The sequence below is a fragment of the Calonectris borealis genome, chromosome 5 (genome assembly GCF_964195595.1).
Source record: "Calonectris borealis chromosome 5, bCalBor7.hap1.2, whole genome shotgun sequence".
Lineage (NCBI taxonomy): Eukaryota > Metazoa > Chordata > Aves > Procellariiformes > Procellariidae > Calonectris > Calonectris borealis.
The window spans coordinates 47,833,422-47,857,341 of NC_134316.1; the positions used below are offsets into that span (position 1 = coordinate 47,833,422).

The 23,920-nt window shown below is 47.9% G+C and overlaps 1 long non-coding RNA gene across 1 annotated transcript in view; it reads right to left on the reverse strand.

Moving 5' to 3' along the window:
• Positions 1–19,354, reverse strand: part of LOC142083145 (uncharacterized) — a 67,276-nt gene extending 47,922 nt beyond the window's left edge. Inside the window, exons 1-2 of the long non-coding RNA XR_012673991.1 lie at positions 18,419–19,354; positions 11,982–12,038 (exon numbers count right to left, since the gene is read on the reverse strand). This is a non-coding gene — a long non-coding RNA (uncharacterized LOC142083145). The remainder of the gene's footprint in view (positions 1–11,981; positions 12,039–18,418) is intronic.
• Positions 19,355–23,920: the final 4,566 nt, after the last annotated feature.

Consider the following 23,920-nt stretch of genomic DNA (forward strand, 5'->3'; position numbering starts at 1 on the left):
TATATTAACAGATGACAGAGTGATAAAATGGCAGTATGCTGCTCTGACAATTTTTTTTTTCTGATCCAAGCTTGTTTAACATTTAGCTTCCACTACTACCTCAATGGAATTATTTTTCCTTCCTACTTTGGGTTACATTCATATAAAAAATTCATCCTAAACCTGCTTTGTTGGTTGTAAATGCGCAGGAGACTTTTGTTTGCATATGACTGAGCCAAAACATGCTTTCTTTATGCATCTGAATTGCCCTTATGAAGCCAATGGACTAGATCCTGCTTACGTGTAATAGGACCAGATTCATGGGACAGAGCAATATGGATTTGACTGTTATCTAAACATGCAATTAGTTTTTGTTTTATTAGCTGTAGCAGTCATTATGCACTTTTGTATCAATAACCCCCTGACTAGCTATAGCAAGAACGACAGAGTGAAGTTTTAATTTTTGGTTTGTTCTCTGCTTCATTATAAATTTGGATCATTTTTTTTTTCCAAAGGATGCAAAGGAATAATACTCATGGCTAATTTTTAATGCCAGTTTCTGCTCTGGCCACTCAGATAAATATTTTCATTTACTGGAAACAAGACTATGGTAAAAAATGTACGGAAAGTGAGCTGCATTTGGCCTTTACACACACGGGCTTGGAATCTGTATCATGCCTAACAGACACACTTACCTTCCCCCCCTGCCCCCCCCCCCAACATTCTCTTACTCACATACCGGACCCTTGAATAAACATATACAAACTAAAACTTTCATTAAGGCTTACTTTTACTAGGCAAATGTGCTTCTTAAGCAACTATTTCAAAACATCCTCAAGGTCTCCATTACAACGCTGCCTAACTTTAGAATAAATAAAACAAAGCTATTACAAATATTCCTTCAAATAAGAAGCCAAGCCTGCATTCACCATGCATCCAGAATGTCTAATGTCAAAAAGAGCCCCCAAGTATTTTTGGTATCTTTTTGATGTTTAAGTTTCCTTCTTACATTTTTAGCATTCAGTTTGCTTCATTTTTGCTCCTCCTCAACAGACAGATTAGCTGGAGCCTTGACACTGCAGGCACTGAGGCAGGCTGCTGGCTCGGCTGACTGGTATCGGCCACCGCAACTCCAAGGGACTTCGCACACGTTACAAGACTAAAGCCCACGGAAGTTAAAAACTATTTGGGACTAAAGGTCAGGACCAATTATATTCCACGTATATTTTGACCCAGATGTTCCGAGAGGCTGAGCCAGCGTTACGGCAGGGCGGCGGGTAGACCAGCAGAGCGTGACCTGGTGCCACAGCCACAGCAGGGCTCAAGCGCCGAGCAGGTGGCCTCGGCGTGACGGCGCGGGTCCCCTCTCCTGCCAACCCACCCGGTCGGACACGCTGCCACAGCCTTACGCCTCTGCTGGCCCGAGAGGTGTGGGGCTGACTGCACGGATCGCTTCCACCCGAGGCTGATGCCTAGATGGCCAAATGGGCACGTTTCATCCTGCTCTCTTAGCGCCATTTGCGCCTTTCGGAATTCCCTTAGATCCAAGATCTTCTATTCGCTCCGCTGAAATTCTGTTATTCCAATTCCATACTGTTCAGGGCTGCTAGAAATGACAGAGAGCAAGTTGACCGTCTCCTTCTTGACATTTTTTCCCAAAACTCCATTAGACCTAACTATGGTTATATCTTTTGGATAAAGAAAGTAGTATCTCATAATTGTTAGATTCTATATACATTTATTCTTAAAGCTGATGCAGAAAAAAGTGCTGTATAGTTTGGGGACTATCCATAAGGTTAAAAAACAACAGCCTAAAATTTCAAACTTGCTTGTCTGAGTTTAGGTTCCTAAATTAGGCGGTAAGGAAAGGCAAGCCAATAAATAAAAGCATTTTAAAACAAGGAGAAACTATTTGATGTAATGTCTATGATACGTACAGATGCAAAAGTCCACCTATGAAAGCAACTGGTATTTTTAGCTCTGTAATTAAGTAAGTGGACTTTGTTAAGAAAATTTGGATAATAAAGTAAGCAGGATTTGGCCCACAGCTGCTTTATCACTGTGGAGGAAGAAGAAAAAAAAAAAATCTCCTTTGGTGTGTTAGACACTTCAGATACGTGTTCATGACTTCTCAGTCCCTGTGCCAGAGACATTACAGTCTGTTTCCAAATAAAAATCGTGACATGAAGCGATCACCAAAATAATTTTGACCTTCAAGGACAAATTGAAAAAAGCAGCAAAAATTAATGTGCTGGTTTTCCCACTGAAGCCTAGATGATGCCTATTCCCCTAGCTATAAAAAAAAGACATACTTGTGCATAAAGAGGAGACCACTGTTACACAATTCTTCTCATGTACAGCCTCATGCACATGTGTCTACCGACTGCATGCACAAAGCCACAGTAAGAACTACACAAAACATGCGGGTTTTGTACATGGACAGATAGATGGATAAAATATACACGACTACACGTGCACACATACACACACAGAGAAATCATGACAAGCTATTTCCCTCAAATAAAGAAGGCTACTGAAGGGACTGATACAATTCCTATTCAGTGGAAAAATGGCCCTTAATTTCAGTGGGGTTTGGATCAGATTCGGTTAAACTAGGTGAGCAGCGTGTACCTTATAGACATGTATGTTCAAACACATTTTCAAAGCAACTATTGGAACAGCAATAAATTTGTGAAATCCCTCTCCAGCATAACTGTTTCACTATGTAGAACTATACCACAGTTTCATGAACAACTTAAAATTCTGTTAACCTACCCAAATGCCTTATAAACAAATGAACTGAGAAAACATTCATTTTATTCTATTTACTATTTTCAGTTACTATACTTTTCCTGGTTTTTAATGCACATATGCCTACATATATGCACATATACCCACTCCCCCACATATAGAGCCCTACTATACTAGTTTAAATTTATACAAGAAATTCCTGTAACAGGAATGAATCAAGAGACTGGTTTAGTTTAATAAGAGTGAAAAGCAATGACCATTATTTAATTGGGACAGTGTTAGCTAAAATTTCACGTATGAAGTGCGGGGAATAGGAGGGGGGCATGCTTATGTGGTACCAGTGAGTTCAGTAGTGTTTAATGGGTGTTACATGATTGGGGGGGGACGACACACGGACGGACTGTGGTCTTTTGTAGATCAGAACACCCAAATTAATGTGAAAAGAAAAAATAAAGATGAAATGCAATAAATGTTATTTTATGCAGAACAATGTTTTCTTCCATTTCAATCTCATCAGATTTTCCTGATTTTTTTCTAAGATTGCTTTTCTTGCATGCAATATCTGCTTAAATTTGGGCAGCAAATAAAATAGCTAAATCGTGATGTTTCTACTGTATATAAATATATATCAACTGCACAAAATAAATGAAAGGGATGAATATGCCTCAAAAGAAGAGGTCAAATAACAACTTCAGAATAAAAAATTATCACTCTTGAACCAGTACTTTTTGTATACAAGTCTAAAGGAGTTCTGCTAATGGCCTCACTGTAGGAACAGAACTGACTCCATAATCTCATGAATCATATAGAAGAGTAAATGAAGGTCTTATGCAAAAAGATATAGTATAGCAGGTTACAAGGGTTTCAGCACTCATGTTCATTTGGGAATCTTAAACCTACTGGCATGGCAGTACTTGGTCACATTTTGTTTACTGAGTGCTAAACTGCAGGATCTCCATTCTCAGTTTGGCAGCTGCATTATATATATATTTTTAAAACCCATTACATTGAGAAAGGCCTAGTTTTACTATGAATAAACAGAGAAGGAAAGAAGCAAGCAAGCTAATAAACAAGGTACCAATGGTTTGTGTGATATAAGTTTGGAAGGTCTCTGCTCAGTTGCCAAGCAATAAGTGTTAGTGTTTAAAAATAAAAAAAAAATTAAAAAATACCCTCACTCTCATCTTTTGACAACCTGAGCAGAGAGGACCTGGAAAACCAAATATTCCTCTCAGGCTTTGAATAGTCCATCTGCTCTGGAGTAGATGTAGCATGGGGCAGTGAATTAATAAAGCCAGAGTATCTATTGCTCATGGATTTACAAAGCATGTGAACAGAGAACCAGTCACACAGTGCCAGAACTACATCCTATGGAAACTGTTCAAAATAACAACAAGTAGAAATTCACAGAAACCAGGATCCTTCAGGGAGGGCTGTAAGGTCTTTATCCCACTTCTGCGTCTGGCCAATTAAAAGTAAAGCAAAATTCAGCAAGAGCTTGATTTTCAACACAATCAAGGTATTTTTACCCATTGTGAAAAGGAAGGGAAAAAAATCTCAGATGCAGTAGTGCAAGACAAAAGGCCTTTCCCTGCAAGCATCTGCTTCTCTGAGCAGCGCTCACTGCTATGAGGAGCCCTATTGTGGTCAGGCTAAGTCCTGTAGAAGACTGCTTGGAAGAGGAAAGCCCTGTAGAAGACTGCTTGGAAGAGGAAAGCCCTTGCTGGATCAGGATGTAGGTACTTTACTCAAGAAATAGCTGCTGGGTTTGCAAATAACGTACAAAGCTTTGTATTACAACAGACTGCTGGTGAAGACAGACAGCCATAAAATATTTTCCTGACTATATGGTTAAAATAGGGGTTAAAAAACTGAATGGAAGTTGCAGAAATGCAAGCAATCACAGGTCGATAAACTTTTTTTTTTTAAATGTCCTTGACTGCATAAACTGTGATATAATAAAATAGTTTGCCCTGTACTTCAGCATAATTAATACTGAATAGGACTTTTAAAAGTTAGTAAATATTTATCAAATGAACCGTAATTTTCTTAGTGTAGAGTAAAACCTGTGAATCAGTAAACCATCTTTAAATTTTTTTAAAACTTATACATATCAAGAAAAGGATCACATTTTGCCTTTATTATTTCTACTTGGATTTGCATGCACATGTATTTGTGGATATATTCACATGTGCACATACACATCCGTCCATGCACCCATAAAATAGTCTGCACGCATATACAAAGACTTGTATATTCACAAATACGGGGTAAGAAAAACTAAAGAAGAACTAAAAAATGCACCTTGTATAATTGTTACAGTAAGTTAAAATTATTGTGTAAATTTAAAATTATTATGTAAAAAATGTCATGCTTTCTGATACTAATTTTATTTTAAAGAGCAAAACTAGAAAGCACTTTGAGAAACTAAAAAAAAAAAAAGGGGGCAATGCTGATTTCCCATTTTATAGGCTCTTTATTGTTGTATTTCATTCAGTTTGGCCAGTAAAAAAAAAATACTAAAAAATCAATTGTTTATCTTCCTGTCCTAGCCATTTTACCTCCTTGCTGTCATGTACTAACAGAAATCAGTTGCATTTGGCTTTTTGACATTAAATATAAAATGAAGTCTTTTAATTTAATTTAAAAACAAAAGATAATTGTTTTTTCTGTTCCTTCTCACAAACATACTTTTTCAAAATTTTTTTTTTTTAAAGAAAAACATGGGGCTTTAAGAAGTCATTGCCATAGGTCCTTCAAGACGACTTTTAGGGTCACACTTCAATGTAACATCCCTTATACTGCGAGCCTGCTGAGCAGAGCTCCCAAATGTTTCAGCTTAGTGACTTGGCACCCTGTTCTTTTATGTCACTATACCCAATATAGTATAGTACACTATACCCAAGTACTTCACCCTCTTAATAAAGCCTAGAGACAAAGGTGTGGGTGACCTGCCAGTATATGGACTAGAACAGTTCAGCATACAAATCAGTAAGGTAAAGTTGAGATTTTTTTCTTGCTCCTGTTTTTCTTAAATTGGTTCAGTTAGGTTGGCCTTTTGCTACAATTGCGTGATAGAAACACATACACACAATTCTTTACAAAACTGTATATAAAAATGTGGAATACATGTTAACAAATCCTACTTTTGTGTAGTAGATTCCTCCTTCCACCCTTGCTTGCCTCAACTTATCGTAAAAGAGGGAGCACATGCTCCCCTCTACGCCTTGCAATTTCCATCGTCATCTGCAACGTACTGCGGACGGGTAATCCATCTCCAGTCTAGCCACACTGCCTGCAAAGTCCACGCCAGCCCTGTGCAACAGGCACAGCAGCACACACCGCTCTAATTGACCTAGGAAGCAATTCAGGCAAGGAACCTTAACACCAAACTCAGCAGCCGAGGGGGAGATTTCTCACTTACATTGACAGGCCCTGACATCTGCTTCCTCTGCTCCGTGATGAACTTTGTGATCCTCCAAGTGCCAGAAGACAGTGGCCAACCCACTAGTGATCACGTCTGCTGAACTGGCTGCTCAGACTCAGGCTCACTCCTCCGCCTTCTGCCCTGCCGCCCAGTTTTCTACTCCTGTGTTCACCAGGAGCAGATGCTCGTCTTGTGCGTGGTAGGAGACAAGGCGGGAGGAGCAGCGTAGCAGGGGAATCAGCTGAGGGCCCTTTCCAGAGACGGGTGTCCACAGAGGTGGGTGAAAATCTGGGAGACACAATGGAAGGAAAACAGAGAGACAGTGCGCGTGTGTCTGAGTCGGGACAAAGGAGAAGGAGGAACAATGAAACAGAACAAAGGGGAAAACAGGAAATTTAAAAAAAAAAAAAAAAAGGAGGGGGGCTTGAAAGAGGAGAAATAGGAACTGTCTTGCCACGTTCATGTCGTGAGTTGCGTTCAGTCATTTCTCTACCTGTGCCGTATCATACTTCCCCAGCAGATGCTCCCGTGAGGGTAAGGAGGGTGACTGAAAAGCGTTGCTTTGATGAGGGTGAGTCTGGGAACCAACAGTGGACAGATTTTTTTTAAAAGCCTACGTGTCACTCTGCTAATTCATTTCTTTTTTTGGCTTCTTACGTCCTGATTTGGAAGGAAAAGAAAGTTACCAAATATATTGCCAAAACCCGACACTCTCCAAAGTCACGCCATCTCTGCCCGTACTTTAGGATGTCCCTCTCTTCCTACCTCCTTCAGAGGAAATTCAATTCCTCTTCCAACCAGGAATTCTGCCTGGCTCTACATATGGGACGCATGGGCTGGAGCCCCTCTGAGGAGCAAGAGGCCACAGGAGCAGATCTACAGCAAGGGCTGAGAACTGTGCCGGGGCAGGGAACCCCTCACTGCACCATCCCTGCACTGGAGATGTACCAACAAACTGCAAATCAACAATGGGTACCTGTTGGCACCAAAATTGGCAAATGTATCGGCACAGCCAGGAACTTCTAACAGGTACATCACGATTTTTCACATTCTCGTAGCAAATAAGTAGCTCATGTACATTTCCCCTCTCCCCCGCCCACTACCCCTACTGGTTTTCTCTTCACTTAAATCACCGGCCACTTCTAACGTGACAAAACAGAGCATAGGAACACATGCTGAAAATTAACTAAAATATAACAACATAATTAAAGAGATTTAGAAAGGAAACCAGAAAGTGATAGAGGCCTGGCATCGGCTTGCCACTAAGGACACGGGCAGCTACGCCAGACATGCAGAATTTTAGCAAGTCACCCAGCCAGGCTTTCCAGACAGAGAAAGGCAAGGGCATTGAGACGTTTCTGTGTTGGCTTTTGTGTCCTTCTTTGGATCCTCGCAGCTCACGGTACTTATATTAAATTAATACTGCTGACTATATATGCTGTATATTGAGGTTAAATAACTGGTAGTGTCATGGCTGCTGGCCACTTCTCCCCAACCCTTCTCCTAATTAACTGGCCTTTTTCGTCTTTACTCCGCTCCTGGGAAATGCTGACATTTTTCCCCGGAGTGGACACCACGTGCCACTCACTCAGCGCAAGATCAAACGCGCTCTCTCCTAGGCCGCTTCCTCCTTTCCCTCCTTGTGCTTGCACGGAGGCTGGACACCAGCGTGGGCACTGACTTACACCCGAACAGCTGGGACTGTGACGCGACGAGCTGCACAACAGCACGCGTTTTTTCAGTGCTTGTCCCGATTCCTCTGTTGGAAAATAACCTTATTTGCTTCAGTAAAGCTATAAGCTCAAGAGCGCGGTGGGCCCTGATTCGGCAGTGCTTTCTGCCTCCCACACTGATCTGGTAGAAATGTTCACGTGAGGGCCGATAACTCAAGGAGGAAAAATGGAAGAATCACGTCCTTTAAAAACTAGACGCAATTTCTCCATGGCAGTTTCCCGCTGCTTTCCACTTTTTTCCTTCAACCATGCACTCGTTTTGAAAATGCATCATTTAAAACAATCAAATTCTCAGAAGAAATTTTTTTTGCAATTCCCTTTTTCAGAAAGGTTTACACGCAAACTGAAAATGTTCAGGTTTCCCAGGCAGTTGAACCTTGTCCGCTCGGGCAGAAGCCCGTGGTAGCTTACGTTATTTAGCATGGCATTATCCCATACTGTTTACTTACAGCTCGCTGAAAATAAGGGATGATGGAACACATTTTCCTGGGCACACCCTGACTTTATTCTTAGTAAATTGTTACTATTATTCTCGGCCTAGAAACTCACGTTACTCCGAGCCCTTTTTAAAAAACATGCCCAACTGGAGCAGCCACTTTCAGCTGTGGGGAGAAGTTGACAATAACCCTTTCAGTACCTCCGCTGGCTTCGGAAGACAGCTTGGCCACCCCCCGGGAGACAGAGCTGCTGCAATGGGAGAGCAAGGAGAACGGGAGGAAAACAGGGATTTGCCAAATTCAGAGAACGAGCTTTGGGGATGGGGGAATCCTCTAATAAAATAAACGGAAAACTAAATTCAACTCCCTTTTCCTCCCACCTACGCCTGCTTGGGAGAGAACAACGTGGTGCCTAGACGTTAGGACTAACAACGCCACAACTCAGCAACATTACACAAACAGAGGTGTCACGCTCGCCTCTGGCTGGACTCGAGGGAATCGTCCCTTTTCTCCTGAGGAGGTTAATGCTGCATCCTGGTGACCAGCACGGGTACCACCAGTATGGGAACGCATGCCCTCGTCACCACGCTCACAGCTCAGCCCGTGCCTACCTGCACCGGGACAGGAACGCCCGTCACAGCAAGCACTGAGCTGTGCTGGAGGCCGTACTGAGGCCGTGCAGAGCGGACGGTGTGTACCAACCCCGGGGAGGTTCTACAGAGAGTAAAGCTGTAGTAGAAATGAGACTCGTATCACGCTGCTACCGTGAGGCATTTCTCTATGTGCAAATATAATAATTAATAAAGCATCTTCTATTGTCCTTCCAAACCCATCCGAACAACAGCATCAAATATGCTACAGAACACAGGTGTCACTTCTTATTTTTAAGTGGAAACTTTGAGTTTCACAGGGACAAGTTTTGTAACTCTCTTCTACAAATTAGGAAGCTTGACTATCCACAATTAAAACAAAATTCTAGAAAAAAATTCCATTTTATGTTCACATACATATGTATTTTGCGTGCATGTGTGCACGCACGTGTGCAGCCAACCCTGTGCCTCTGTGTATTGTTCTGAACAATACTGGGTCACTTATACGGAAAACTGCCTGTGTTTAAGTAAGGTGCAACAACTTCTCCCTGCTCCAGACACGTCCATGGACACTGCTGCAGGTCCAAATGCATCCCTTTCCTGGTTATATTCACAAATGGAAATGGATTATATTTACAAACAGAAATTAAAGTGAAACAGCATAGTCTCATTTCAGACTAAGTCTGGCTGCTGTACTGCTCCTCTCTGAAGTTTGGTAAGTTTACACCCTATATTTTCCCCCAGACTGCTTAGCACGTCTGCAGTACCATAAATCTGCTAACCTTTCCTACCGCTTCTACTGCTAATTAGGCTTCATCAGGGTTTTCGCTCTTACCTTCCCTACATTAGATAAATGCAGTGGCAGCTAAGCATGCTGTAAGAGCTGCTAACTGCACTACTGGTTATCAGAGCAGTTCCAGTGCTCATGCTAAACGGGTGACAATAACAATGGGAATAGTTTGGCAAAACAGACTTGTGTGGACGCTGCCAGTGAGTCAACAAACCCTACTTATCATTCCCTAAGTAGTCCCCATAACATATTTCAGAGAAAGAAAGAGAAATAATAACTTTTTGTCCTTTTTTTTTTTTTGGGGGGGGGGAGGCGCGACATGACACCAACCAAATTAACCTGCTCCTGCTGAACCTGGGGTGTACCTAGTAGTATAAAAGCCAAAAGGTATTTATTTTAATTTCTAGAAAAAGCCTCTCCAAAAGTATATTTAAAAACTACTAGCATTTCAGCAAGAGTTGATACTTATTGAAAGCTACACAAACAACCACCACCACAAAACTTGCCTGAAAATGTAATAATAAAAATAAAAGTTAATTTACGTGTGTCCTTTATTAGAGTGATCTCTATAGCCAGAAATGAGATGGCAGCATATCACAGCTAATGCAAATATTATAGGCAAATGTATTTGTGGTAACAGATTTAAAAGAGAAAGAATGAGGACTGATGTGCAGATGATCTGTAAAAGATTCGAATACTAATAAAAATTGGGGGGAGGGAGGGTAGAAGGGAGGGTAAGAGTGTTAATCATTATTTCATGAGGCCCGTATTCACAAAGCAATTTTTTACAGATGGTTGGAGGTATTTCTCAGCCCTTAACTGACAGGAATACAGGAGGCTCAGAGGCCTTAAGCAGCAATTCTATTCATAGGCCCTTAGCCTTTATATAATTGTATTAAGTGCAGTAACACACGTAAATTAACATGCACTGACCCCATGCTCCTAGCAATGTATGCCTTGACCTTTTAAAAAACCTCAAGAGTAGTACTAGTTTAATATTTGATACGTCCTCTTTTGGGGGAGATTAAATGCTGGTCTAGGAGGCGTATGTACTTGAGGCTCTAACAGGCCTTTTCCATCTTTGGCTATGAGGAGCTGCTTTTCTTTCCTACCTTTAAATAAGCAGAGTTTGTCTATTTTGGTGGTAAACTAGCTGATACCAGTAAAGCGCTGCTAAGCTTTATGGGTCCTAACGAAGTGTTTGACCTAAGTCAGGTGGCAACAGAGCCCCTAACCTCTGAAGACATCTGCCCATAATGGCAGCTTTCTGCAGGAAGACATTTTTGTTGGTTTACAGCAAATCGTACGCAGCAATTTGTCAGCAGATAATGGCCGTCGAGAAATTAGATGCCAAAATGAAAGGACAAAAATGGACTTCTTGCAAAAAGCCTTCCTATGCATTTTATTTACTCATAAATTGAATTTAAAATTCAAAATACAGTAAACGTAAAGAGACTTTGCTGTAGTTACTCATCTATAAACTTTTAATTTTGTGACTGGAATGTATTTGCTCTTTCTCCAAAATTGCCAGGTCTGGAAACAGAGCAGGGGACGATCACTAAACACGACTGAAAGCAACGATATGTTTTGTTGTTTTACTGGGAGGGGGTCCTTTTGCTTTTAAAACACGTGCTATTAATTAATTTGCCTCCTAGTTTTCTACCTCACGATTACAGTGGTAGGCAGAAAATTGTACTGTCTGTCTCCAGAATCGTGCATTAAAAAAAAAAAAAGAAAAAGAAAAAAAACTACGAGACAAAAACTACGAGAACTGCAAATGTCGGACAATGCATTTAACTATGAAGTGGAAGAGAGCGTTAACCGGTGAATAAAGAAGGAAAGACGAGGTAAAGAAGGAGATTTTAGGCAAAGCCCACTAACTTTTTTCCTTCCCCACCTTCTTACGACGACAGGTTTCACTCGAAATCAATGCGACAGCCTTTTTATAGCTAAATTTATATAAACTTTAAGTGGATTTTTCCGCCTCCCCTCACCTCCCCTCTGACAACCCGGGCTTTCCGCTGTCTGGACGAGGGGTGGCTGCCTCCACCAGCTGCTGCCCTGGGCCCTGCCTGGGCTGGGGGCCCCGGGGCGGCCGCGGCCTAGCGCTGCGTTAGGCCGGGCCTGGCTGTAACCACCGCCGGGGTCAAAGGGGAGGGCGGCAGCCGGGGGGCCGGGCCGCAGCCCCCGGCCCGGTGAGGGCCCCGAGCCCCCCGCCTCAGCCCGAGGGAGCCCCGGGGGTGTGGGGGAAGCCGGTGGCGTCGCTGCTCTCACCTGCCTGCGGCCCTCGCTCCTCCCGCGGCGCCTCCGGCCTCGACGGCGCGGCCGCACCTGAGGGGAAAGGCAGAGGGAGAGGAGGGTTAACCGGGCCGGGGCCTCCGTTCCTCCCCGACTCACCTGGCCGCGCCTTGCCCTGACGCCTAGAGGGGCGCGGACACCTGCCCACGGCCCCACCCGGGGGTCCCTTTCACCCGTGGGGACTCACACACGCAGCCCCAGCATGGAGGACCCCCCAGGCCCGCCGCAGAGGGACGGGCGGCCCGGCCCCGGCCCAGCGCCTCGGGGGAGCGAGGCCAGCCCGGGGCGCGCCCCGGCAGGGCCGGGCGGGGACCCGGCGGGAGGAGGAGGGGGCCGGGGCCTGCCCCGGGGGGTGGGTGCCCGGTCGGCAGGGGCAGGCGCGGCAGCGGCCCGGGCGGCCCGACGTGTCTAACTTCCCCGCTGCGGATAGAAACCTTCGAGGAGCGAGGGAAGGGAGAGGGGAAGGGCGGAGTGGGGCAGGGCGGGGGGTGCCCCGGGGGGCCGCAGCGGCTGCGGAGCCCGGCTGGGGGTGCCCCCCCGGGCAGAGGGGAGCGGTTCCCGCTCCCGCCCGCAGCAGCAGCAGCAGCAGCCCTTCGCATGGCAGCAACAGTTGGCTGGCAAGGTAAAGAGACGTGGAGCTGCACCACCGTGGCTCGGATTTCCACTCGCGCCTGAGCTGCCCCCCCCCTCCCCCCAAATCACTCCTGGTTTCAATCCCCTTGAGGGACGACGGTAGGCAGGGAAGAGAGAGGATGCTTTTTTAGCCTTAGCTTGGCTGATCCCTCTTATCACTTCTCTTTTTCTTTTTTTCCAAGTTCCCTCGAGTACCTTGTCTCTCCCTTTAAAATATGCTCACATGAATAAAACCCCCGTAAAGAGGTTTGCTGGCGACCGGAAAGGACAAACACTTTTTTTTCTCTAAATAGGAGAGGATAAATAATTATGAAAATGCGAGTCTACTTGAAAGATACTGTGACCCTTCCACCTTTGTTTTCATCAAGCCAGCTAGTGCTCAAGCTACGTGTCCTGAGCAAGAAGGAAAGGAGGGAGGGGAGCAACGAGGTGCTTTTCCTTCGCCTTCTTTTCTCGCTTATCCCTTAGCCGGCCTTTTACTCTTTTCTAAAGTGCAGGCAGGTCTTCAAAATCTCTTTTATCTCTTGAGAAATATTAACTCTTAGCCTCGACTGTGGTCCTCGCCCGATCTCTCCAATGCAGGCTTCCCTGAAATGCAAGATCAGCCCTTTCTCAGCCGGATCTCCCTCCGTGCCGCTGTCGGGGGAGCAGAGGGGAGAACCCTTCTAGTTTCTAACAGTCGAGACATTAGATCGCGCCCCCCCCTCCTTTTTATTTTACAGCCGGGCGAACCATAGGCCCCTGTGTTGCATCAAGCGGCCACTCTGCTACCAACTTGCTGCTGAGATCTTGTCTCTTTCACGAGGCTGATCTGCACGGACAGATCTGCTCTTAATCGCTCCTTCTTTTGGGGGGTGGCAAGCAGGGAGGATTTCTCTTTGCTATTTATTTCTTGCCCACGGAATCCGGGCTGGTAATTACTGCAAAGAGAGGGAAAATGCAGCTTCCCCAACTCCTGCCTGAGATGCTCTCAGTGCTGTGTGCATGCACAAGGCAGTTTCAGAACCAGAGAGCTGGTGCTGATGCTGCTTTGCTCGCTTGCAATCACCTCGTCCAAAAGCATCGCCTCGGCTGGGTTTTCCCCCGGATTCTGCCTTTTTTACCCTTTTTGGGGGCACTAGCTTTTGGGGAAAGAGTGATCGGAGAGATCGCCGGACTGCAAGTTGCTTAAAATGAGGTTGGAAGTGGGCAGGGGGGAGGGAGGCGCCTTTGGCAAGCGCTTCCATGGTGCATCTCCTGCTAACTGGGGTCTCCCCCAAACCGCGGCGGATCCGTGCGCCTCCCCCTCCTCCTCCCTCCCTATTATTTATGGGGTGATCCCAGTAAATCCCACCCTCCCCACCTCGAAATAAGCCGAGGCTCCCGGTTACAGAGCATTTAATGAATCGCTCCAAAGATTTTTTTTTTTATGAATTAATCTCGATCAACTAGGACACCCATATTTTTTTGAACACAGCTATGCCCTGGAAGGAGGGGAGGGGGAGAAAGGTGAGGGGCGGAGAACTTTTAGGAAGTTTTATTCTATTTTTATTTTTCCATTAATGAAATAAAAACCACCATACAGTTATCCGAATAAACGTGTGATCTGCTCCGTTAGGCAAAAGTCGATTAAAAAGTTAGGCTAGTAGGCGACGGTGAATATTTGAACGTCTGGGGGACCAAGCGGAGTAGGAAGGGGGAAAAGGGTGTTTATTTCTCTCACTACATATATATCTAGAGAGACACATATATACACTCACAGCGGGGGGGGGGGGGGGGGGGGGGGGGGGGGCTGGACGGGGGAAAGGGAAAGGTGCCAGGAATTAATAATAGAAGCCCACAGAGTCTAGATAAGTCCAAGGCTCGGCGATCGCAGCTGCTGCTCCTTCGGCGAATGCGCCCTCCGCGAATGCTTTTTGGGGTAAGGGCTTCCCGGGTAGGTAGTTATGTACAGCAAGCCCAGACCGCAAAAAGATTCGCGAAGGACAAAGTCTCCCGCGGCTTCCTACATCCATCCATCCGGCTGCCACCACAACATCCACAGGACCCACGGGCGATCGGCTCCGCCATCCCCCGCCACGCCGGGTCCCCACCCCCCATCCCCTCCAAGTCCCGCTCCGAAAAACCCGGGACCCCGGCAGGGCGAGGCGGCGGCGGGGGAGGGGGGGGGGGTCCCCGCCGCACCCCCGCACCCCCCCCCCCCCCCCCCGCGGGGCCGGGGCCGGCGGCGCGGGGCCGCGGGAGCGTGGCGGAGCGCGGCGTGTCCGCGGCCCCGCTCCGCGCGGAGGCTCCGGCGCTGGGCACGGGCGCTGCGTAAAGAGAAAACTCTCCCCCCTGAGCGCTAAATAAATAGAGAGCAGGCGGGCAGCTCATTGGTGCGGGCTAAAATCGTCACCCACCAATCAGGCGGCGCCTCACATTGCCTAGTTCGGGTTTTTTTTTTCTTTTTTTTTTTTTTTTTTTTTTCCCGAAAGGGGGAGAGGAGCGGAGAGGAGCGGAGAGGAGAGGAGCGGAGCGGAGAGGAGAGCAGAGGAGAGGAGAGGAGAGGATAAGCGGGAGGGAAGGAAGGAAGGAAGGGGGGAAGGAAAAAAAAAAAAAGAAAAAAAAGAAAAAAAAAAAGAAAAAAAAAAAGAAAAAAAAAAGCCCTCTCCCTGTCTAATTAGTCACCAAATCCGCGACAAGAGCACGTCCGAGAGCGCGACCGGACCAGCCCAGACTCCCCCTCGCCCCTGCCGCCCCCCCCAAGCCCCTCTCCGGGAAGCCGCTGCCAAAGGGGCACCGTTAAGCTAAGGACCAGCCCCGCCGTCGGGGGGCCCCGGGCGCGGAGCCGCTGCTCCCCCCTGGCGGGGGCGCCCCGCGCCGCCCGCCACCTCCCGGCGGGCAGCCGGGGACATGGGGGACCCGCCGCTGCCTTCCCCGCCCCCGCAGCGCGGGGAACCGGCCAGCCCCGAGGGGCGACGGGACCCTCCCGGGGCGACGGGACGCCCCCTCCCCTCCGCTCCTCAGCCCCGTAACACCGTCCCGGACGCTGAGCCACCCGGCCACCGCCGGCGGCGGGGACACCCGCTTTAGTAAAAGTTTCCAGGACATGTCACTGAACTCCAGAGGTCTTCCACGGAAAGCCTGCGGGGAGCCAGCGGCCCCGCCAGTGCCCGGCGGCAGCAGGAGCAAGGCAAACACACCTCCACGTCCACGCCGCGTCCTGCCCGCCCGCCGGGCTCCCGCACGAGTTGGGGTAGAGACCCGCGGGGGACCGGAGGGGACTCGCACCTCGGCCCAAACTCCAGAACTTGCAAGTCCACCCGCTGCCCCCGCGGCGGCAAAGGGTCCCGCGCCAGCGGCGCGGGGAAAACCCACGCGAGACGCCTCCGCGCCAGTCCCAGCCCGCACCGCCGCGGCTCCCTCCCCTCGCTCGCACCGACGCTCCTGCCCGCCGGGCGGCACGACGCCCCGCGCCTCCCCGGCCCCCGGCGAGCCCGGCGGCGGCGGCGCGGCGGAGCGGAGCGGGGCGCGGGCAGGGCGGGCAGGGCGGCCGGGGCAGCGCGGGCAGCAGAAGTTTGAAAACCCCCAGCACTTACCTGGCGGGGCGCGTCCCTGGCCGCTCCGGGGAGTCCCGCGCGGGGTGCAACCATCACCAACAGTGTTTTGGTTTGGGTTTTGGTTTTGGCTTTTTGGTTTGGTTTTTTTTTTTTTTTTTTTTTTAAAGAAAGCCCAAAAGCAAAGCGTCCCTTCCTCCAGGTATGTATATAAGTTACTGTACTGTGTGGGAGGGTCACGATCTCACTAGGTGCAGAAGATTCCCCAGGATTAACCCCTCCTCTCCCTTCCCCTTCTGCAACTTGTTGAGGATTTTATACACACACGCGCGCAGGCACACGCACACGCGCGCACACACACACACACACACACACGGGCGCACACGCACACGCGCGCACACACACACACACGGACGGGAGAGCAAGGAGAACGCGAGCTCCGCGGAGTCCGGCTGCCCCCCGACGCCGTTGTGATTGGATGGTCTTTTCATGGAGAGGGGACGTCTCAAGTCGAAGTCACGATTTCTCCTCAGTTTGGAACCATCTGTGACTGGAGCCATGACGCAGCCAGAGCACATTACTCACTTTTACAGTCACGACTTGGAAATCCGTGCAGTTTCCAACCAAAATTACACCGCCACCATTGAATTATTTAATAGGATCCAGTTAAGGGTAATCTTATGCATTGTGCCAAGAGAGGCAACGATCTAGGAGGGGAGGGCTGGGAAGGCGAGGGAGGGGGCGAGGAAGGAGGGCATTTCTTGTTTCTAATGACTGTTTTATAGAGATATATTAAGAGTTGCAATGATTGGCTACACGTGTTGTAAGGGGATTTTTTTTTTCCTTGGAAAAAAAAAAAAGCAAACAAACAAACTAGATACCGGGTCCGCTTGTAAATACGACCACGCAAGCTCGGGGAAGGGACGGTTTAGACATTAAGGGCAGCCGTGGGTGGAGTGCCGTGCTGTGAATTCAAGCGCTGGTGTTTGATTAATTGCAAGAAATGATGTCTTTTGTACGCCTAGATTAGAGCCATTGCATGCGGTCTTGGCCAGGAGGTGCTCTCACCCCCCACCCCAATGTGCTGTGCTATCCTGGTGTTCATGGCTGCATCATGCCATTGTCTGCAGGATCCGCAATTGTTGCTGGGCTTTGTGTGGTAGGTGCACCATTTTCTAAGCTTGCTTTTACCGTGAGGCTGTGGCTAAACGTGCTTGGGGGAAAGCTGCTCCCTTGCCTATTGTCTGCCTTGTGCATTTTCCACCCCTTGCAGGTCTGAGTCTGCGGCTAAGCCCCCCTCCGCGGCAGCTCCGGAGGGATACCATTGTGCGGGATAACGGGGTGGTGCGTGTGGGCGCCGGCCGGTCCTTCCGCGTCTCTCTTAATGCAATCTGATGACATGTCTTTGCTAGCCGGAATGCCTCGGAACCTGCATGCTCGTAGCCTAGCCAGAACTTCCCCGGCTCCCCGAAGCGGTGAGGGGGTGACGGGCGCTCGCAGCACCGAGGTGACCCTCCGCCTCTCCTCCCTGCACACCACAACAATCCCCCGCTACTTCGCCTCTAATTCAGTCATTCCACCAACTCATCTGGCGAGATGTGACTCAGGACGCGAAGGACGGGCAAGAGTAAAACCAGACGCGATCCGCGGAAGGTGTGAGCACTTCGAGGGGGGAAATGAGGTGGGAGGAGAAGGGGTGAGTCCAAATAAAGCAACCTATAGCCTCCTATTTTGCGGAGCACCATCATCAGGTACGGGCTCTTTCAAACGCGCGGGCGGGAAGGGCGGGCGCCGGGGAAGCCTCCGCGGGAGAGGCGCTCCCGGCCGGCGGCGGGGCCGGGGCCGACCCCCGCCCGCGGCGGCGGCGGGTTCAGCACCGGGGCGCGGACAGCTCCCGGCGGCCGCCCCGGGGAGCGCCCGGCCCGCGCCCCGCCGCCCCGCCGCCGCCGGCCCTGCCTCGCCCCCCCGGCACAGGCGAAAATAGAGGGGGGGGAGAGGGGCTCAATAGCGCCGACAGAGAGGGAGAGAGTGTTGCAGCTCGCTATCGATTCAGAGATTTACCGACAGGGTGATTCCCCTTCCTGCAAGAATTCCCTCTCTCCGGGCTCCGTGCATGCACCAAATGCATTATGCAGACGAGTATACCCCTCTCGCTTTAGAGGAAAAGTGGAAAGGAAGGGGAAAAAATTAATCCAGGCATGCATAAAATAAAGACAAGACTCACAGCCACCCTCTGCACCATGCACAGGAAAGATCACTACTTACCCAAACGGGAACTCCTCGGCTAGGGGAGGGAGGGGGGAGGGGGGGCGAGGAAAGAGGGGTGGGGGGGGAATCCAACAATTAATTTCCAGACAGGAGTTGGAAAAAAATACTGCGGTGATGTCCAGGTTTTCTTCCACCCGCGCTCGCTTTTTATACAAGTGCAACCCTCTGTCTATTTCTGGAACGCGATCAAAACCCTGATGCTATTTTTAGCAGGTACTGGGGAAAAAAATCCACATACAAAGGCATTTCGCTGGAACGCTACGTCCAAAACATTAAATGTGCATTAAGTCTGCCCCCCTACAACACAACCACCCCCAACCACGCACCCCCCTACCCCAGCTTCTTTCTGCACCACCATCCACAGTTGCTTTAGGTGCATCATTGCAGAGAATTAAAAAAAAAAAAAAAAAAAAAAACAAGCACACCAAACAACCCAAACTGATCGCCTTCCATGCTGTCCTATTGCACAAACCCCTAATCCACAGTTACATTGAGTCTGTGCCTCTCTGCCTGTTGCCTCGCAAGCATTATTGTATCTGTCTTCTTGCAGTGTCTTTATAAAGTGGGCTTTGGAAAAAACACAACAACCACCATGCACCAGTTTGCCATCATGCACAAATGTGGATTTCAGGCAGGGATGCTTGCTTTGCCGAGAGACAGAGATGGTTTCATATAGTGAATTGCACCCAGCACAAAGAAGAGTTGTTTTTTTTTAAAAAAAAAATTCTCTCCTCCCCGCCCAGTGCCTTTCCCCCCTTAAAAAAATCCTTTGTTTGGAGAATAAAGGATCTATAAATATATATATGAAAAAAAAAAGGGTGTGTGTGTGTTTGCGTTCTAGTAATTCACTACGAGGGGGGACTGGGGAAAAAATAGAATCATTAGGGCTTGCAGGCTGCAAGGAGCCAGCCTGAGACTCCTTTGCAAGGCTGCGTCAGTTATCAGCTATTGACGTCACGTTCAGATTCTCCTCTTCAGAGGCTCTAGTTCATCATAAAAGATGTCTGTGCTTGGAGCTTTGTGCTTGCAGTAAGGCACTTCAATTCGAGGAAAAGAGTTAATTAGCAAGCCCCATATTTTGTGTTGTGCAGCTCTCTGTACAGTTGCACAAAAATCCTGAGGGGTGTGCATATGTGTGTTTGTAAGGGGCGGGGGGGGAGAATATGCTCTGGGGATAGGGAGATATTTCTTAAAAAACACACATATATCCCATGCAGAAGCACAGGCAGGGAGAGCAATCTGCATAGCCAGACCTTGCAAGAACATCTCCCCCCCCTGCCCCCCCATCCCCTCTCGTGGTTAGCAATTTTAACAAAAAGCAGTTTGGATAAAAATCTCAGGTTTTTTAATATTTTTAAGGCAAACAGCATGGGGGTAGCTGAATGTATTTTAGCATCCTTTCTCTCTCCCCCCTCACCCCCTGCCCCCCCCCCCCATCCGACCAACAAGAGCAGCAGCTAGTCCCCCTACCACTTTACACTTGTATTTGGCTACTGTAGCAAAAGACAGATATTGATAAAACCAGGATTAATTCTGTATATTTGTCAGGCAAACAGCCCCGTCTCCTAGAATGACGCAAATAACAGATTCTATGGCTCTGGTTTTCTATATTCTGCACCCACGCACTCTGCTTGGTCTCCCACGGAATCAGCTACAGAGAGCAATGATCCAGATTATACAGAGAGAGGGGTGGGGGAAAGGGAGAGAATAACAAATGAAATTGCAATTAAAAATTAGAATGCTGCTATAGTCTGTACGCAAATGGCTAAACCTGAGCTTGCCCAGTGGCACACACAGACACGCACTCGCACCCCCGAGCCCCCTGCCCCAAACCCAGGCATCAATAGCAACCAGACAAAAGAGGATTGTCTTGCTGACAAATGCGGGGTTTATCTGGCCAAGAGAGCTATTTCCTTTATGCACCACACCTTTCCCAGCTCCCATTAAGCAAAACACATCTCTGAAACGACCTCGCTTGCCACTAAGTGTGTGAAGAGGGGACAATTAACACATGCAGCCGGGGAGGGGAGGGGGGCCACCAGGAGCCCTTCCACGGTCCCGGAGGAGCTAATGAGGACCTTGAAGAGCAGGTCGTCTTCCCCATCTCCCAGACAAAGGGACGCAGCTCTTTCTTAAAATGCCTAAAAAAAAAAAGGCACGCGCAAAGGGCTGTTGCTATTTTTAACCACATCTCTCATTTGTTGGAAAATGGCACTAAAAGCATTAAACAACCTCCCCGCCCCCGGGGCCAGGCTCAGACACACACGCCAGTCCCCGAGGGAACGCCAAGGTTCGTGGGGACCGTCTCTTCCCCAGGTGACTATCGAGAGTCCCCTGCTACCCTCTACCCACCATCAGCCCACTTCACACCTTGTATGAAGAGAGAAGCAGAATGCCGGGGCAATCAAGAAGCCCGTAAGTTATTTACTGTCTCATCTGTACACACACATTCCTTATTTATTAACTCACTTAATTATTACCAACTTCTTTCGCAGACAATGAATTTCCTAATGTCAATAAACTGCAATCAATGAGGTAAGGCTGTTTCTCCCCCTCTCTCTTATCCAGACAATCCCATTGCCAACTACTGCTACCGACACAGCAGCGCCCGGGGAGAGGGGCATCGCACACCTATATGAGATCACACCGTGGGCACTGCCAGGTTCGGGGAGACAGATTAGGCATTTCAAATGACTACAGGCACTCTCTGGTAGAAGCGAGCAGACGCATTGTCATTCACACATCTCGGCACACGCCAGCCACGAACCCATCTTCCCAGGACTGGGAGAGATGTTGCGCTTCCGATCTGGAAGAAAAACCCAGCTTAAACCGTGTTTTCACCATATACACCTGGAAAGACAGCCGTTACAGCAGTAGCAGCCCAGAAGCCAGAAGGACACGAAGAAATACCACAGTAGGGAAAGACCTGATACCAAGGACAGATCTTGTCACCTCAAGACCCCAGCCAAAGAGCCAGCCACGAAACATACCTTCTCCGAGGAGCTGCAGCGAAGCTCATCCTGGACGAACAAAAACGTTAGGCCACACAGGAGTTTAAAGATGCGGATGTGCACACCTAAACTATCTTCTGCCACTCAGACCCAAGAGTGTTCAGACAACCCACGGCCTGCTGCGGAGGGAGGGGAAGGTCTTCTCTCTTCCCTCCCGCACATACCCTAAGCGCTTTGCATTTCTCTGCAGTGTTCACCTCTGTGCATGTGAACAGAGGAAAGCCCTTTAGCTTTAGCTTTTCTCTGTTGCAAAGACAAGGTATCAACACGGTCATGTACAAAGGATGTTCTCGGTGGCAGGTCAGGAGCGGGCACTCTGGCAAGCCCTGCGGCTCCTGGACCTCAGGCCTTCCCTAGCCAGGCAGATACCCGGAATTCCCTCCCTGCTTCCCGTCCTGAGCTGCTCCTTGCAGTCCCATGCATGGGTTTTTTTTCTAAACTCTCCAATCTTAGTGACAGAACTAAATCTTTCTACCGGAGGGTTTGACATGTTCTTCTGGAAGCTGTAGTACCATCTTTCAGCCTCAATTTCACAAAAGCTGCCTGCCTCCTCCTTTGCTCTCCTCTGCTTCTCCACCCAAATGTGTCATCTCCATCTCAGCAGAACCATCTCCCGTCTCGCCTGTCTGCTGCTAAAGGCTTGGTGGAAGCAAAGTCCAGTGCCCAGGGAATCTCTGCCTTAAAAAAAAAGAAATGGAAACCATCCAAACTGGAAAGAATGTTTGGCAGGCGATCGTGTACCAAAGAGCAGTTCCCACTTCTCCTGATCATTAGAAGCACTAAAAGGAAGATTTATCTTCTATCTTGATATTTTAGTTATCAGCAATCTCCTTGTTTCCAAACAATTATGCCTCCCTACCAATGAAGTCTTAATGAAAGCAATGGCTCCTGTCTTTTTTCCTCCACTGAAAAGTAATACCGCAGATACTGGCCGAAGCAGCGGAGTGCCCGTCCGCTGCGGGTACGCAGCCTTTGCCTCGGAGGTCCTGGAGATGCCAAAGGGGCAGCCCAGTCTCCAACACATACAATCTGCATATCGGACTGTCCTCATCCTTGGAAATTTCCCTTCCAAACTCTGCCCTAACGGACAATGGCACACGTCGGGATACCAGTAGTAGTAGTAATAGTAGTAGTAAAATATTAGCCTGCACAAAATTGCTGCTCAAAACAACTATGATCTGCCACTTACGAGGTAGTGTGGTTTGCAAGTAAAAGCTATTTTAGTGGTATTCATGACTTGTTTGGGTTTTCGATCCAGCAAGTTTAAGGCTCCGCCTCTTCCTCCTTTTGGCCTGGAAGATGGTTTTCACCTTCCCTCTTCAAGACAAGGATCAGCCAGAGGGAGCACCGCAAAACGAGGGGAAAACAGCCTAACAATGTTTTGCTGTAGTTCGAGAGTTACCTCCTCAGAGCCTTGGAGTTCTAACCTGACCTGTGAGCCAGGGATTGATTCATTAATGTAACGGCTATAACATACTCTCCTAACCCAGTCTTACTCCCACAAACAGTTAGAGTCTGCTCTTGGCCTGGGCGAGTTTACCTGGGCAGCTGAATGACACGTGGTTTGTTCCAAACATAAGGAGAGCAGAAGACGACCAGAAACAGAATGAAGTGCCACCAAGGTATACCAGGAGCTCACAAAAAACCCCTCAGCTTTTTGACTATAATTCACCTTCTATCAGGGCAATCAATAACTTATGCTAGTTAACTCTTGTAACAGGAAAATATAGCACCCAGAGGAAAGAGCAATCACATTGAAATGGAAATAAATTAGAGCAACATCTATTCAACAATCTACTGGCTATTAGAGGTGGCAAAGTATAAGCTAGTGAAACGTCCTGAAGAAGAGTAATTGCTAGTTAAAGCAGGGGATTAGGACCTAGATATTCCTCTTCTAATCACAAATTTGCTGCCACAAGTGTTGCTCTGAAATTTCTCATGGAAAGGCTTTTTTCTTGAATATTTTTGAGGTTCTCCTCGAATTTCAGGTGAAGTACCCATTGCTCTATGCTTGGTTTATCCACCCATGAAATGAAGATAAGATGATACCTACTTACCTAACCAGGATGTTCTTGAAGATATCTATAGCATTGAGATAATCAATAAAAGTCATCAGTAAGAAGACAGCAATATTATAAATAATCAGAGAAATCAGAGCATACAAGGAAGCACAAGGAGGAAAAGAGTGCTTTTCCTCCAACATCAGAATCTTGGCTGTGCAGTATGTTAGTAAAGAAAATCTCACCTGTGTCAGAAGATCAAGGACTTATTAAGACTTCAATTTATGGAATTTTTGGAGAATCTGGATGCATAGACCAGGAAACCAACAAAATAGACAACTCACGTGCTAATGTCATCTCACACAGATTGCGTTAACACTTTGAACAATTTTGGGTTGAAATGCCAGTATACCTGGGTCGCTTTGTTATCTTTAGCTTTTCTGTTTACATTATAGAGATATATCATGGCTATAACATGTAAAAGGATA